This window comes from Betta splendens, chromosome 19 (assembly GCF_900634795.4).
Source record: "Betta splendens chromosome 19, fBetSpl5.4, whole genome shotgun sequence".
Classification (NCBI taxonomy): Eukaryota; Metazoa; Chordata; class Actinopteri; order Anabantiformes; family Osphronemidae; genus Betta; species Betta splendens.
In genome coordinates, this window is record NC_040898.2 from 6430675 (window position 1) to 6445523 (window position 14849).

The 14849-nt window shown below is 49.4% G+C and overlaps 1 pseudogene; it reads left to right on the plus strand.

The window, feature by feature from the left end:
* The window catches only part of LOC129603350 (protein NLRC3-like), a 45503-nt pseudogene extending 31920 nt beyond the window's left edge, over positions 1–13583 (plus strand).
* The last annotated feature ends 1266 nt before the right edge of the window (positions 13584–14849 follow it).

Below are 14849 nucleotides of genomic sequence, written 5' to 3' on the forward strand. Positions count from 1 at the left end.
CTCGAGCGATACTGTATGGACCGATGAACCGTGGAGTCAACTTACGTGGGGAGCCCGGGAGCCGCAGGTCCTTCGTGGATAGCCAGACCTGGTCGCCCACTTCATACGAGGGTGCTGGGGACCTCTTGCGGTCTGCTGCCTCCTTGTAGCGGGCCTGGGCCTGGAGCATCGTCCTCCGGGCTCTGAGCCACGTCTGTCTGCACCGCCGCAACAAAGCATGGGCCGAGGGCACGTGGACCTCCTTTTCTAAGGACGGAAACATAGGGGGCTTGGAAGCCATAAAGCACACTGGAAAGGTGTCAGACCCGTGGAGGCGCAGGGCAGGGTGTTGTGGGCGAACTCGACCCATATCAACTTCCGAGACCACGTCCCGGGCTCCTCGACGCCAGCAGTCGTAGTCCCACTCCAACTGTTGGTTGGCCTCTCCGTCTGGCCGTTGGACTCCGGGTGGTATCCGGAGGAGAGGCTGACCTCTGCCCCCAGCAGCGCGCAGAACTCCCTCCAGAAACGGGACACGAACTGGGGTCCACGGTCCGACACAATGTCCTGCGGAAATCCATGTAGGCGGAAGACATGGTCCAGCATGGCTTGGGCCGTCTGCCTGGCTGAGGGAAGTCTGGGCAGAGGAATGAAATGCGCGCACTTAGAGAACCGGTCCACCACGGTCATGACAACCCGGTTACCTGCCGAGGGGGGTAATCCGGTGACGAAATCCAGCGCCACGTGCGACCACGGCCGATGTGGGACTGGCAACGGTCGCAGGAGGCCGGCGGGTCGCTGTGGAACGGTTTATGAATCGAGCATGTGGGGCATCCGGGCCACGTACTCCCGGACGTCCGATTTCATAGAGGGCCACCAGAACCGTTCTGCCCACCCTGAACGCGGTGCGGGGGTGCCCCGGGGTGGCAGCTGATGGCAGACGCGTGGGCCCAATGGATCACCTCCCCTCTAAGACCTGGGGGAACAAACAGACGGTTGGGAGGACATGCAGGAGGTCTGGGGAGACCTTGGGTGGCCTCCTGGACCCGTCTCTCCACCGGCCACGTAACTGCCCCCACCAGGCACCCCGCCGGTAGGATGTGCTCCGGCTCCACCGGGGTGTCCAGGTGATCGTGAAGCCGGGAGAGAGCGTCTGGTTTCGTGTTCTTCGAGCCTGGGCGATATGACAGGTGGAAATGGAAGCGGCTGAAGAACAGCGCCCAGCGGGCCTGGCGGGAGTTCAGCCTCTTTGCGGTCTTTATGTATTCCAGATTTTGTGGTCGGTGTAGACCAAGAAAGGCTGCGCCGCTCCCTCCAGCCAGTGCCTCCACTCCTTCCAGTGCTGTCTTAACAGCTAGCAGCTCCCGGTTCCCGATATCATAGTTCCGTTCCGCGGGGATAATTTGCGGGACATGAATGCGCAGGGATGTAGCCTACCTCCGGCTGGGTCGCGCTGGGAGAGCACCGCTCCTACCCCCGAATCCGAGGCGTCGACCTCCACCACAAACTGGCACTCTGGATCCGGCATGCGAAGCACAGGAGCGGTGGTGAAACTCTGTTTAAGGTGCTGGAAGGCCGACTCTGCTTCTTCTTCGACCACTGGAACGGAGCCTTCAGAGAGGTGAGTCTGTGCAAGGGGGCTGCGATACTACTGAACCGCCGGATGAAGCGGCGGTAGAAGTTGGCAACCCGAGGAAGCGCTGCACGTCCCTCCGACATTGGGGCGTCGGCCAATCTCTACCGCCTTGGTTTTGCCGGGTCCATTGGATCCGGCCCTGTGACACGATGAAACCCAGAAATGACACGGTGCTGACATGAAACTCACACTTCTCGGCCTTTACGAAGAGCCGATGTTCCAAGAGTTTCTTCAGGACCTGGCGGACGTGACTCTGGTGTTCCTCCTCAGTGCTAGAAAAAATCAAGATGTCGTCAAGATACACAAATGCAAACCTGTTAATCATTTGGCCCAATACTTCGTTAACAAATCCCTGGAAGATGGCAGGGGCGTTGGTGAGGCCGAACGGCATCACCAGGTACTCATAGTGGCCGTTCGGGGTGTTGAATGCCGTCTTCCACTCGTCCCCTTCCCTGATGCGAACCAAGTGGTATGCGTTCCGTAGATCCAGTTTTGTGAACCACTTGGCTCCCGACAGTAGTTCAAACGCAGAGTGGAGGAGGGGAAGAGGGTAGGAGTCCCGAATGGTAATGTCGTTGAGGCCTCTATAGTCTATACATGGTCGAAGGGTGCCATCCTTCTTTCCCACAAAGAAAAACCCGGCCCCTGCTGGAGAGGAGGATGGCCGGATGATGCCTGTAGCCAAGGCTGAGTCCAGATATTCCTTCATTGCCTGTCTTTCGGCTGGTGCCAGCTGGAACAGTCTACCCTTGGGGGGGTTGGAGCCGGGCCGCAGGTTTATGGCACAGTCGTGGGTCCTGTGGGGTGGCAGGGACATGGCCCTGGATTTACTGAATACCGCCGCGAGGTCATGGTAGCAGGCCGGCACCCCGGTCAGGTCCACCTCTTCCTGCCCAGTCCCGATCGGTGGCTCCTCCGTCTTCGCCGAGGCCTGAAAGCAAGTGCTCTTACAGTCCATGTCCCACTCGCTTACCTCACCGCTTCTCCAGTCCAGCCTGGGGTTGTGCCGACGCAGCCACGTGTGGCCCAACACCACCGGGTGGTAGCATGCCTCCACCACCAAGAAATGGATGCGTTCCGTGTGTCCGTCAGCAAACTCCATGGTGACGGCCTCTGTGTGGTGGGTCACCTTCCATAGTTTGCGGCCGTCCAATGCTGTGGTTTCCACCGGCGTCGCGAGCGGGGAGGTGGCGACGCCCATCCTCTCCACCAACCTGGCGTCCATCAGGCTAGCATCGGCCCCTGAATCGATGAGGACCGCCTGCTGGAGGGAATGGGAGCTGGTCGAGAGCGTGACTGTAGGCAGTGAGCGTGCGGAGGCGCTACCAAACATGGCTCGGCTCACCACGATCCTCCGTGCTCGTGGTGAGCCAGGTCTTTTAGCGGACATTTATTAGCAAAATGCCCGTGCTGTCCACAGTACAAACATAACCCCTGGGAGCGGCGTCGTCGTTTCTCTGACTCCGTGAGACGCGCGCGTCCCAGCTGCATGGGTTCTTCTGGTGATGGCGGCGTACCTGAGCTCCGCGAGGGAGAACCTCCGTCGGTGAAACACTGACCTCTGGTGGTGACTTCCGCTTTTCCACGGTGCTCTCGCTCGCTGCTTCCCAGTCGTCGGTCGATCAGGATGGCCAGCGAGATCAGTGCATTCAGGTCGTTCGGCAGGTCCCGAGCTGCTAGACAGTCCTTCACGCGCCGAGAGAGACCGCGGATGAACACATCGCCCAAGGCGGTCGCGTCCCACCCGGCCTCCGCCGCCAGGGTCCTAAACTCGATCGCGTACTTGGCCGTGGTCCTCCCTCCTTGCCGGATATTCACGAGTTTCTGCGCTGCTTCTCTTCCAGGCGTGATCTCCTGGAAGATCTGCTTCAACGCCGTTGAAAAGGCTCTGAAAGACGACATGCAGATCGACCCGTTCTGCCATTCTGCCGTTGCCCACGCCTCCGCTTCTCTCGGTCAGGTGCGAAACCGCGTACGCCACCTTAGACTCTCTCGGTGGGAAACGCCGGGGAGCAGTGTAGTTAATAGTGGATCTCACACTGTGTGAGAAATGCCCGGCAGTCCGCCTGACTCATCCGGAAAAAGCGTGTTGGCCGCGCCGAGGCGTGCGTCGTGTGCCAGGAGGGAGAAGCCGGACTGAGTCGTCCGGCGGGTGCACTTGCCGCTGCGGTCGCTGAAACCTGGATCGGCGCGGTGCCACCGGAGTCTCCTGACGTGAGGCGACCCACCGCCTCCACGAGTCCCGCCACTGCGTTCTCCTGACGGCGGGCGCACTCCGCCAGATTCAGGAGCGCCGCGTTGGTCTTTTCCTCCTGCTCGCTGAGCCGTTGCTCCTGGGCGGCGATCGCAGCGCGGAGGTTCTCGATGCTGGCTGGGTCCATTTCTGGCCAGATTGTTCTGTCAGGGCGGCGTAGAATTGATGGACCCACATGCACAGCACAAGACGAGGTTTACTGGTGTTACAGAATGACGTTTATTCCACAATGCAGAGTCAAATCCAGGCAGGGTCATACACAGGAGATCTAGCCGGTTAAACAGGTTCAGGCAGTAGCGTAGTCAGGGACAGGCACAGGTCAGACACGAGAGGTGAGTACAATACCAGAACGGCAGGCGAGGAATCGTGGTCAGGCAGGCGGGGTCGGTAACAAGCAGAAGCAACAATCTAGACAGACAAGGATCAGGCAGGCTTAGAATCGGAGGTCAGAACTGGAAACACGGTACACAACAAGGCAGAACTAGAAACGCTGGAAAGTGGTGATCTCACACAACAATCTGGCAACTGGAGTCTGTGATGGGTGAATGCTAAATACCGGTGTTGATTAGTAAACTGCTAACAGGTGTGCTGAGTGATCCGGGGACTGAACGGAGAAACAGGAAGTATACAAAATAAAACCGGAAGTCCTTTCCGTGTGAAGGGCGGGTGACAAGCCCGGATGTGACAACAATATTAGACACAGTGGCTCCTCTGAAGAAGAAGACAGTGAATCAGAGGAGGTTAGCTCCGTGGTATAACTCAGACATCCGCAGCCTAAAGCAAAGGACTAGACAACTAGAAAGACAGTGGCGTTCCAACAAAATAAATGTAAACTGCATTGCATGGAAGGACAGTCTAATGAAATATAAAAAAGCACTTTGTGCTGCTAGAAAAACATATTATTCCTCCCTAATTGAGGAAAACAAAAACAATCCCAGGTTTCTTTTCAGCACTGTAGCCAGGCTGACTAAGAGTCATAGCTGTATTGAGTCTACTATCCCCTTAAATCTCAGCAGCAATGACTTTATGAACTACTTTACTAATAAAATTATCATCATTAGAAAAAACATTCAGCAGCAACTTCTTCCAAATGACAGAAAGCACTGTCTAGATCCATCAACTTTAAATTTATTAAATCCTCTGTCTTACCTAGACAGCGTCTTCCCCATAACTCATATGGAGTTAACCTCAATAATTAACTCTTCCAAGTCGTCCACTTGTCTTTTAGATCCAATCCCAACCAGATACTCAAAGAAGTTCTACCTTAATCAGCTCGTCCATATTAAATCAAATCAACCAATCTTTACAACTAGGCTATGTACCACAGGCTTTTAAGGTGGCTGTGGTCAAACCTCTATTGAAAAAAACAACCCTTGACCCTAGACAACTAGCCAACTATAGGCCCATTTCAAATTTACCCTTTATTTCCAAGATTCTGGAAAAAATCGTGGCTAAACAATTATCTGACCACCTGAGTGGGAATAACCTGTACGAAGATTTTCAGTCAGGATTTAGAAAACATCATAGCACAGAAACAGCTCTGGTTAGAGTCACTAATGATCTTCTATTAGCTTCGGACAATGGTCTAGTTTCTGTCCTTGTCCTGTTAGATCTTAGTGCTGCATTGATACAATTGATCATAACATTCTATTACAGACACTAAAACATAGAATCGGGATTAAAGGAACAGCATTGGGATGGTTTAAATCCTATTTGTTGAACAGATTCCAGTTTGTTCATGTTAATGATGAATTCTCCACATGCACAAGGATTAGCTATGGAGTACCACAGGGTTCTGTGCTGGGTCCAATTCTGTTTAGCCTATACATGTCTCCTCTAGGTGAGATTATTAGAAAGCATTCTATTAATTTTCATTTTTACGCAGATGATACTCAGCTATATATGTCCTTGGAACCAAATGAAACAGATCAACTAGTCAAAATTCAGGGTTGTTTAAAAGACATCAATCCTGGATGTCCCAAAACTTCCTTCCACTAAACTCAGATAAAACCGAGATTCTTATTGTTGGGCCTAAAAATCTGAGAGAGACACTATTGAGTCAGATAGCCACCCTGGATGGCATAACATTTGTTTCAGGACTCTACTGTGAGGACCTTGGTGTATCTTTGACCAGGATCTCTCTTTTACATCATACTTAAACAAATCTCCAGAACTGCCTACTTCCACCTTAGAAGTATAGTTAAAATCAGAAGCATCCTCCTCTCAGAGCGATGCAGAGAAACTGATCCATGCATTGGTTACCTCTAGGCTGGACTACTGTAACTCCTTACTCAATAGGATGTCCTAACAGCTCCTTAAAAAGCCTACAGCTTATTCAAAAATGCTGCAGCCAAGAGTTCTGACAAGACTTAGAAAGAGAGATCACATTTCTCCTACATTAGCTTCTCTGCACTGGCTGCCTGTAAAATGTAGGATAGAATTTAAAATTCTCCTACTCACCTACAAAGTACTCAATGATAAAGCTCCTTCTATCTTAAAGACCTCATAGTTCCTTATGCTCCCAGCAGAACACTTCGTTCTCAGAGCGCTGGGCTACTTGTGGTTCCTAGAGTGTTTAATTGTAGAACAGGGGGCAGAGCTTTTAGCTACCAAGCTCCTCTCCTCTGGAACCAGCTCCCTCTTCAGGTTCGAGAAGCTGACACACTCTCCACCTTTAAGACCAGGCTTAAAACCTTCCTTTTTGATAAAGCTTATAGTTAGAGATGGTTCAGGTCACTGGCAATTATTGTTAGTCACAGGAACCATCTCTTAGTTAAGCTGCAATAGACATAGACTGCTGGGGGACTTAATTTATACACTGAGCTCCTCTGTTTCCTTCTACCTCCTCTGTCCAATAACCTCCCATCATTGTCCCATGTTTAACTAACCTTGTTGTGCTTCTCTCCCCCCCACTCTCTCTCCCTCTCTGTCCTCACCTACAGGTATAATTGGACTCAAAGTCTGGTGTCTGTGATGGGCAGCTGCGGATCCAACCATCCTGCCTGTGTCCAGTCCCTGGTCCTACCATCCTGCCTGTGCTCTGTCGTTGTCGTTGCTTGTTGTTGCTTGTTGCTGTTGCTGTGCTTTTCTCTCTCTCTGTCCTCTCACCCCAACCGGTCGAGGCAGATGGCCGCCCACATCCAGTCTGGTTCCTGCTGGAGGTTCTTCCTCGTTAGAGAGGGAGTTTTTTCCTCTTCCACTGTTTGCTGTCAAATTAAATGCTTGCTGTATGTGGGATTTGTTGGGTTTAGTTGTGTGAGGTTTTAAACCTTACTTTGTACAGTGCCTTGAAATAACTTTGTTGTGATTTGGTGCTATATAAATAAAATTGAATTGAATTGAAATTGAAATTGAAATTGAATTGAATTGAATCAAAGTAGCGTGTTAAAAAATGAAAAAAATGAGCTGAAAACTGTGTTTTTTCCAAACTAGACGCAAAATTGTATTTAAAGGCATTTCCCTATTTCTTGTTTGGAGGAAAAAACGGAAAACGAGAAAACGACTTTGATATAGGCATGAATCACTTTTTGGTAACGTAAACACAGCATCAACAGAGTTTGATGTTTTCAGGGTGTTGGCTCTGATTGTATTTGTCCCTGGTTCTGGTTTCTGCGCTCACAGTTGGTGGTACTGACCGCTCAGACTGACTGAGGTCCAGAAATGTGCTGGTTTTCTGCTTTCCTGTCGATGTTCTTAGTTTTCCAGTGTAGCCATATTTGCAGTTGCCAGACTGAAATAGATGAGAAGGTTTCCTGGTCTCCTGCAGAAGCATCAGCCTGAGAACCGCATCGTCCCAGACAGCAAGCATCCATCGGTCCGTGGGCTCTGAGGCTCGAGCTTTTAGCTGCCTGAATGTCAGCTAGACATCTGGTTTCGTTCGACTTTCGTTTGTTCAACAACTCTGCCTAAATACAAGGGTTATAGGACAGTCCATGGCAACTTGTTAAGATGACCAGAACAATGATGACTCAGTTGATTCTTCCAAAGTGCAGCAGACACATTATAAATATAAAATGTATGTAGTTTCCATATGTAGTTCTGAGAATGCCAATACAATTAAACTATTAATATATATATATACATATATATATATATATATATATATATATATATATATATATATATATATTACTCTATTCTCACCCTCCGCGGGTGGTCTCATCCACTTTCCAAGCTCGGGTCCTCTACCAGAGGCCAGGGAGCTTGGGGGTTCTGCGCAGTATCCTTGCTGTTCCTAGGACTGCACTTTTCTGGACTGAGATTTCGGATGTTTTTCCAGGGATCTTGTCGTAGCCACTCCTCCGTTTGGGGGTCACAGCCCCTAGTGCTCCGATCACCACAGGCACCACTGTGGCCTTCACCTTCCAAGCCTTCTCCAGTTCTTCTCTGAGCCCTTGGTATTTCTCTAGTTTCTCATGTTCCTTTTTCCTGATGTTGCCATCGCTTGGTATTATCACATCCACCACTACGGCTTTCCTCTGCTCTTTATCCACCACCACAATGTCTGGTTGGTTCGCCATTACCATTCTGTCAGTCTGGATCTGGAAGTCCCACAGGATCTTGGCTCGCCTCGTTCTCTACACCTTGGGATGTGTTTCCCACTTTGACCTTGGGGTTTCCAGTCCATACTCCGCGCAGATGTTCCTGTATACTATGCCAGCCACTTGGTTATGGCGTTCCATGTATGCTTTCCCTGCCAGCAATCTTCCACCTGCAGTTATGTGCTGGACCGTCTCTGGGGCCTCTTTGCACAGTCTACACCTTGGGTCTTGTCTGGTGTGGTAGATCTGGGCCTCTATGGCTCTGGTGCTCAGGGCCTGCTCCTGTGCAGGCCAGGATGAGTGCCCTCTTGTGCTGTCCTTCAGCCCGGCCCTTTCAAGCCATTGGTAGGATTTGTTGAGATCAAGCCACTCAGTTATGTTCCGGTGGTACATCCTGTGCAAGGGCCTTGTCCTCCATGATGGTCCCGTCTTCCAGCATCTCATCTCTGTTCAACCACTGCCTGAGACATTCACTCAGCACGTCATCTGTCGGGGCCTTATCCTGATGTACTTATGGATCTTGGATGTTTCATCCTGGATAGTGGCTCTCACGCTCACTAGTCCTCGGCCTCCTTCCTTGCGGCCAGCGTACAGTCTCAGGGTGCTGGATTTGGGGTGGAACCCTCCATGCATGGTGAGGAGCTTTCGTGTCTTAACATCTGTGGTTTGTATCTCTTCCTTTGGCCACCTTATTATTCCTGCAGGGTATCTGATCACTGGCAGAGCGTAGCTGTTTATTGCCCGGGATTTGTTCTTGCCATTGAGCTGGCTTCTTAGGACTTGCCTTACTCGTTGGAGGTATTTGGCTGTTGCCGCATTCCTTGTTGCCTGTTCAAGGTTGCCGTTTGCCCGTGGTATTCCAAGGTACTTGTAATTGTCCTCAATGTCTGCTATTGTTCCTTCTGGGAGTGAGACCCCTTCTGTGTGGATTACCTTGCCTCTCTTGTCACCATCCTCCCACATTTCTCGAGTCGAATGACATCCCGATGTCCGAGCTGTAGATCCTGGTGGTGTGGATCAGCGAATCGATGTCTCGCTCACTCTTGGCGTACAGCTTGATGTCATCCATGTAGAGGAGGTGACTTATGGTGGCCCCGTTCCGGAGTCTGTATCCATAGCCAGTCTTGTTTATTATTTGGCTGAGGGGGTTCAGACCTATGCAGAACAGCAGTGGGGACAGTGCATCTCCTTGGTATATGCCACATTTGATGGATACTTGGGCGAGTGGCTTTCCATTGGCTTCAAGGGTGGTTTTCCACAACCTCATTGAGTTTGCAATGAAGGCCCTTAGAGTTCTGTTGATGTTGTACAGTACAGCTCCAAGCATTCAGTGATCCATGTGTGTGGCATTGAGTCATAGGCTTTCTTGTAGTCGATCCAGGCTGTGCACAGGTTGGTGTGTCGCATTCTGCAGTCTTGGGCGACTGTTCTGTCTACCAGGAGTTGGTGTTTGGCTCCTCTGGTATCCTTACCAATGCCCTTCTGTGCTTCGCTCATGTATTGACTCATGTGCCCACTTATCTTAGCTGCGATGATGCCTGACATGAGCTTCCATGTTGTGGAGAGACAGGTTATTGGCCGGTAGTTGGATGGGACTGTACCCTTTGAGGGATCCTTCATTATCAGGATCGTTCGCCCTTCGGTCAGCCATTCAGGGTGAGTCCCATCCCTTAGCAGCTGGTTCATTTGTGCTGCCAGGCGCACGTGGATTGCAGTGAGCTTCTTTAGCCAGTAGGCGTGGATCATGTCAGGGCCAGGTGTTGTCCAGTTTTTCATGCCTGAGACTCTATGTTGGATGTCTGCCACTGTGATAGTCACTGGATTCTGTTCAGGGAGGTTGCTGTGGTCTTCCCTCAGATCCACCAGCCACTGTGCATCACTGTTGTGTGATGCCCCCCTTTCCCATATACCCTTCCAGTACTGTTCAGTTTCCAACCTTGGTGGGTCTGCTCTGCTGTTATTACCCTGCCATTGAGAGTACACTTTCGCAGGTTGTGTTGCAAACAGCCGGTTTATTCGTCTGGCTTCGTTATCTCTGGTGTATCTCTTTAGGCGGCTGGCCAAGGCTTGTAGCCTTTGCTTGGCAGTTTCGAGTGCTTCAGGTATGGTTGGTCTGGCTGTACCTCTTAGGCATTGGTCTTTTCATTGCACCTCTCTGGGCCTCTGTCACTTATATATATATATATATATAGAGATAATATATAGATAGATATATAGATAGAGATATAGAATATATATATCTATATATCTATATATATATATATATATATATATATATATATATATATATATATATATATAATATATATATATATATATATATATACATATACATATGGGACCTGGATATTCACATGCATTTGATTTTGTTGGTTAATCATTCTTAACTTTCACATTGATTTGAATGAAAGAATAATCGTACTGTGTTTGTTGTGTTATGATTTGCTAAGTCACAGACACATCATAGATTAGGTAGTGATGCAGGTGTTACAACATGTAGGTGTTTTTCTATCAGGTCCCATCAGAGACGAAGATCTGCTGGACCTGGACCTGGACCCAGCAGTGTGTCCTTCAAGAGTGACCAGTCAAAGGATGTTATTATTACTTTCAAAGACCAGCCTGTATCAGAATCACACTGAGTTGTTGTCACTTTGAATCATTCTAAACAATCTAAAGATAAAGATTTGTGTTGTTTCCGTTTCTTTATCTTGTTGATTCGTGTTTGAAGTGTTGATGTGAAGGAGAAGCTTTCTTCACTGATCATTGATCAAATCTCCATCCAGCAGTAGCTAAAGCTCTGATCCTGTAGAGGGTCTCAGGGGCTGCTCCTCTTCTAATGAAGTGCTGAGTCAAAGGAAGCAGCTGATCATCTCTGATCAAATCTGTTTATTGACGTCTCTACATGAAGGTTTTGGTCAAATGTCTTGAAGCTTCTTCACTTGCAGCAGTAAATTGAAGTTACTACTGGAGACTTCATTTGTGATGTTCACTTCATCACTTCTTGGACCTTTACCTTGTGTGTGTCTCTGTGTGGACTCATTCTCACAGTGATCTTCCTGAGGAGGATGAAGCAGGAGGAGCTGGCTGACTGTCTGCAGAGTAAGGATTTTTCTACACCATCAGGGACACAATCACACATTTACTGTTGGAGAGTTAAGTTTTTTTATGTGTGGACCATACTTAAATTCTTCTTCTTAAAGCCTCCAATCTTCTATCTCCATCAATCATAACCATTTTCATGTTCACTTAGGATCTTCTGCTGCAGTTTGTCAGGATCAACTTAAATCTCGCCTGAAGCAGAAGTTCCAGTGTGTGTTTGAAGGCATCGCTAAAGCAGGAAAGCCAACCCTTCTGAACCAGATCTACACAGAGCTGTACATAACAGAGGGAGGGACTGGAGAGGTCAACGCTGAACATGAGGTCAGACAGATTGAAACAGCCTCCAGGAAACCAGACAGAGCAGAAACAAGCATCAGACCAGAAGACGTCTTTAAAGGCTCAGCTGGAAGAGATGGAGCCATCAGAACAGTGATGACAAAGGGAGTGGCTGGCATTGGGAAAACAGTCCTAACACAGAAGTTCACTCTGGACTGGGCTGAAGGCAAAGCCAACCGGGACATACACTTCACATTTCCATTCACATTCAGAGAGCTGAATGTTCTGAAAGAGCAAAAGTTCAGCTTGGTGGAACTTGTTCATCACTTCTTCACTGAAACCAAAGCAGCAGGAATCTGCAGGTTTGAAGAGATAGAGGTTGTTTTCATCTTGGACGGTCTGGATGAGTGCCGACTTCCCCTGGACTTTAACAATACTAAAACCCTGACTGATGTCACAGAGTCCACCTCAGTGGATGTGCTGCTGACAAACCTGATCAGGGGGAACCTGCTTTCCTCTGCTCGCCTCTGGATCACCACACGACCTGCAGCAGCCAATCAGATCCCTCCTGTGTGTGTTGACATGGTGACAGAGGTCAGAGGGTTCACTGACCCACAGAAGGACGAGTACTTTAGGAAGAGGTTCAGAGATGAGCAGCAGGCCACAACAATCATCTCCCACATCAAGACGTCACAAACCTTCCACATCATGTGCCACATCCTAGTCTTCTGCTGGATCACTGCTACGGTTCTGGAGGATCTGCTGGAAACCAGAGAGGGAGGAGAGCTGCCCAAGACCCTGACGGAGATGTACATCCACTTCCTGGTGGTTCAGACCAAAGTGAAGAACATCAAGTATGATGGAGGAGCTGAGACAGATCCACTCTGGAGTCCAGAGAGCAGGAAGATGATTGAGTCTCTGGGAAAACTGGCTTTTGAGCAGCTGCAGAAAGGAAACCTGATCTTCTATGAGTCAGACCTGACAGAGTGTGGCATCGATGTCAGAGCAGCCTCAGTTTATTCAGGAGTGTTCACACAGGTCTTTAAAGAGGAAAAAGGGCTGTATCAGGACAAGGTGTTCTGCTTCATCCATCTGAGTGTTCAGGAGTTTCTGGCTGCTCTTCATGTCCATCTGACCTTCATCAACTCTGGAGTCAACCTGCTGTCACAATTATCCTGGTTTAAACCTTTTATGATGAAACATAGAACTCCACAGTTCTACCACGTTGCTGTGGACAAGGCTTTAAAGAGTCCAAATGGACACCTGGACCTGGTCCTCCGCTTCCTCCTGGGATTTTCTCTTGAGAAAAACCAGTCATTCTTGCAAGGTTTGATGACACGGATGAAAAGTAATTTACAAACCAATCAGAAAACAGTTCAATATATCAAGAAGAAAATCACGGAGTTTCCTTCTGCAGAGAAAAGCATCAACCTCTTCCACTGTCTGAATGAACTGAATGACTGTTCTCTAGTAGGAGATCCAAGAGTGTCTGAAATCAGGAAGTCTCTTCATATATAAACTGTCTCCTGCCCAGTGGTCAGCTCTGGTTTTCATCTTATTGTCTTCAGCAAATGATCTTGAAGTATTTGAGCTGAATAAATTCTTTGCTTCAGAGGAGGCTCTTCTGAAGTTGCTGCCTGTGGTCAAAGCTTCCAACACAGCTCTGTAAGTAGGTTGTAAAGTTTCTAAATGTTGAATGTACCATTTATTTAATCAGTACTGTTTTGAATGAGAGATGTGAGTATAAATGTGATTACCTTTCTAATTTGCGCAGCTTTTTTTAGTGTTGTTCATGTTTCATTTTGATTACAATTTATGTCCATTACTTTCTCACCAGACTGAGTAGCTGTAATCTGTCAGAGAGAAGCTGTGAAGCTCTGTCCTCAGTTCTCAGCTCTCAGTCCTCTAGTCTGAGAGAACTGGACCTGAGTAACAACAACCTGCAGAATTCAGGAGTGAATGTTCTGTGCGCTGGACTGAAGAGTCCTCAATGTCGACTGGAGACTCTCAGGTTAAGATTTTTCAGTGTGTTCTTTCATTTGACAATCTTTTGTACTTCATATTTGATGGTTTAAACCAGAAATGTTACTCATTTGATTGATTTTATTCTAGGTTTGTCAATCTCTGTCTCCTTTGCCATCAGAAGTGGTTGTAGTGTGTGACTTGATGATGGTCTGTAACTGTGACCAAGTCTTTGTTGTTTTGTGCCAGCAGGCTGTCAGGCTGTCTGCTCTCAGAGGAAGCTTGTGTCTCTCTGGCCTCAGCTCTGAGCTCCGACCACTCCCATCTGAGAGAGCTGGACCTGAGCTACAATCATCCAGGAGACTCAGGTGTCACAGCACTGGACGTGGAGCTCCACATCCTGACGACAGCCAGGCCAGTGGAACCTCTGCCTCAGACTGCGAATCGTTTTGGTGTTGCCGTAGTGACCAGCCCCTGCCGTTCCATGGACCAGTCATAAAAAAAAGTCATACTCCTGCAACACTTCCAGCCACCTCGCCACCTGACCCTCAGGTTGCCGGAAGTTGAGCAGCCAAGTAAGAGAGGCATGGTCAGTGCGCAGGGTGAACCAATTGCCAAGCAGGTAGGGTCTGTAGTGCCGCACAGCCAGGACCACTGCCAGCAACTCCCACCTGGTCACACAGTAGTTGCGCTCTGCTCGGTTCAGACTGCAGCTGTAGAAAGCCACCGCTCTCTCACCCTGCCTCCCCCCCTTGAGAGAGGACGGCCCCAACCCCCACATTGCTGGCGTCAATGGTGTCGGTGTCAAGGATGAAAGGCTGCTGGGGATCAGGGAGGGCCAGGACCGGAGCATCAACCAAGGCCGCCTTCAGTTGCTGGAAGGCAGTGGTGCAGGCGCTAGACCACTCGAACCACTTGCCCTTCTCCGTCAGTCGATGTAGTGGGCTGGCGATAGTGGCGAACGAACGAACCTCCGGTAATAGGAGGCTAGCCCCAGGAACTCCTCAGTTCACTAGCGGTGGTGGGCGTTGGCCAGTCCCGGACAGCCGATACCTTGGCCTGGTCTGTGGACACCCATGTGCGCTGACCACATGCCCCAGGA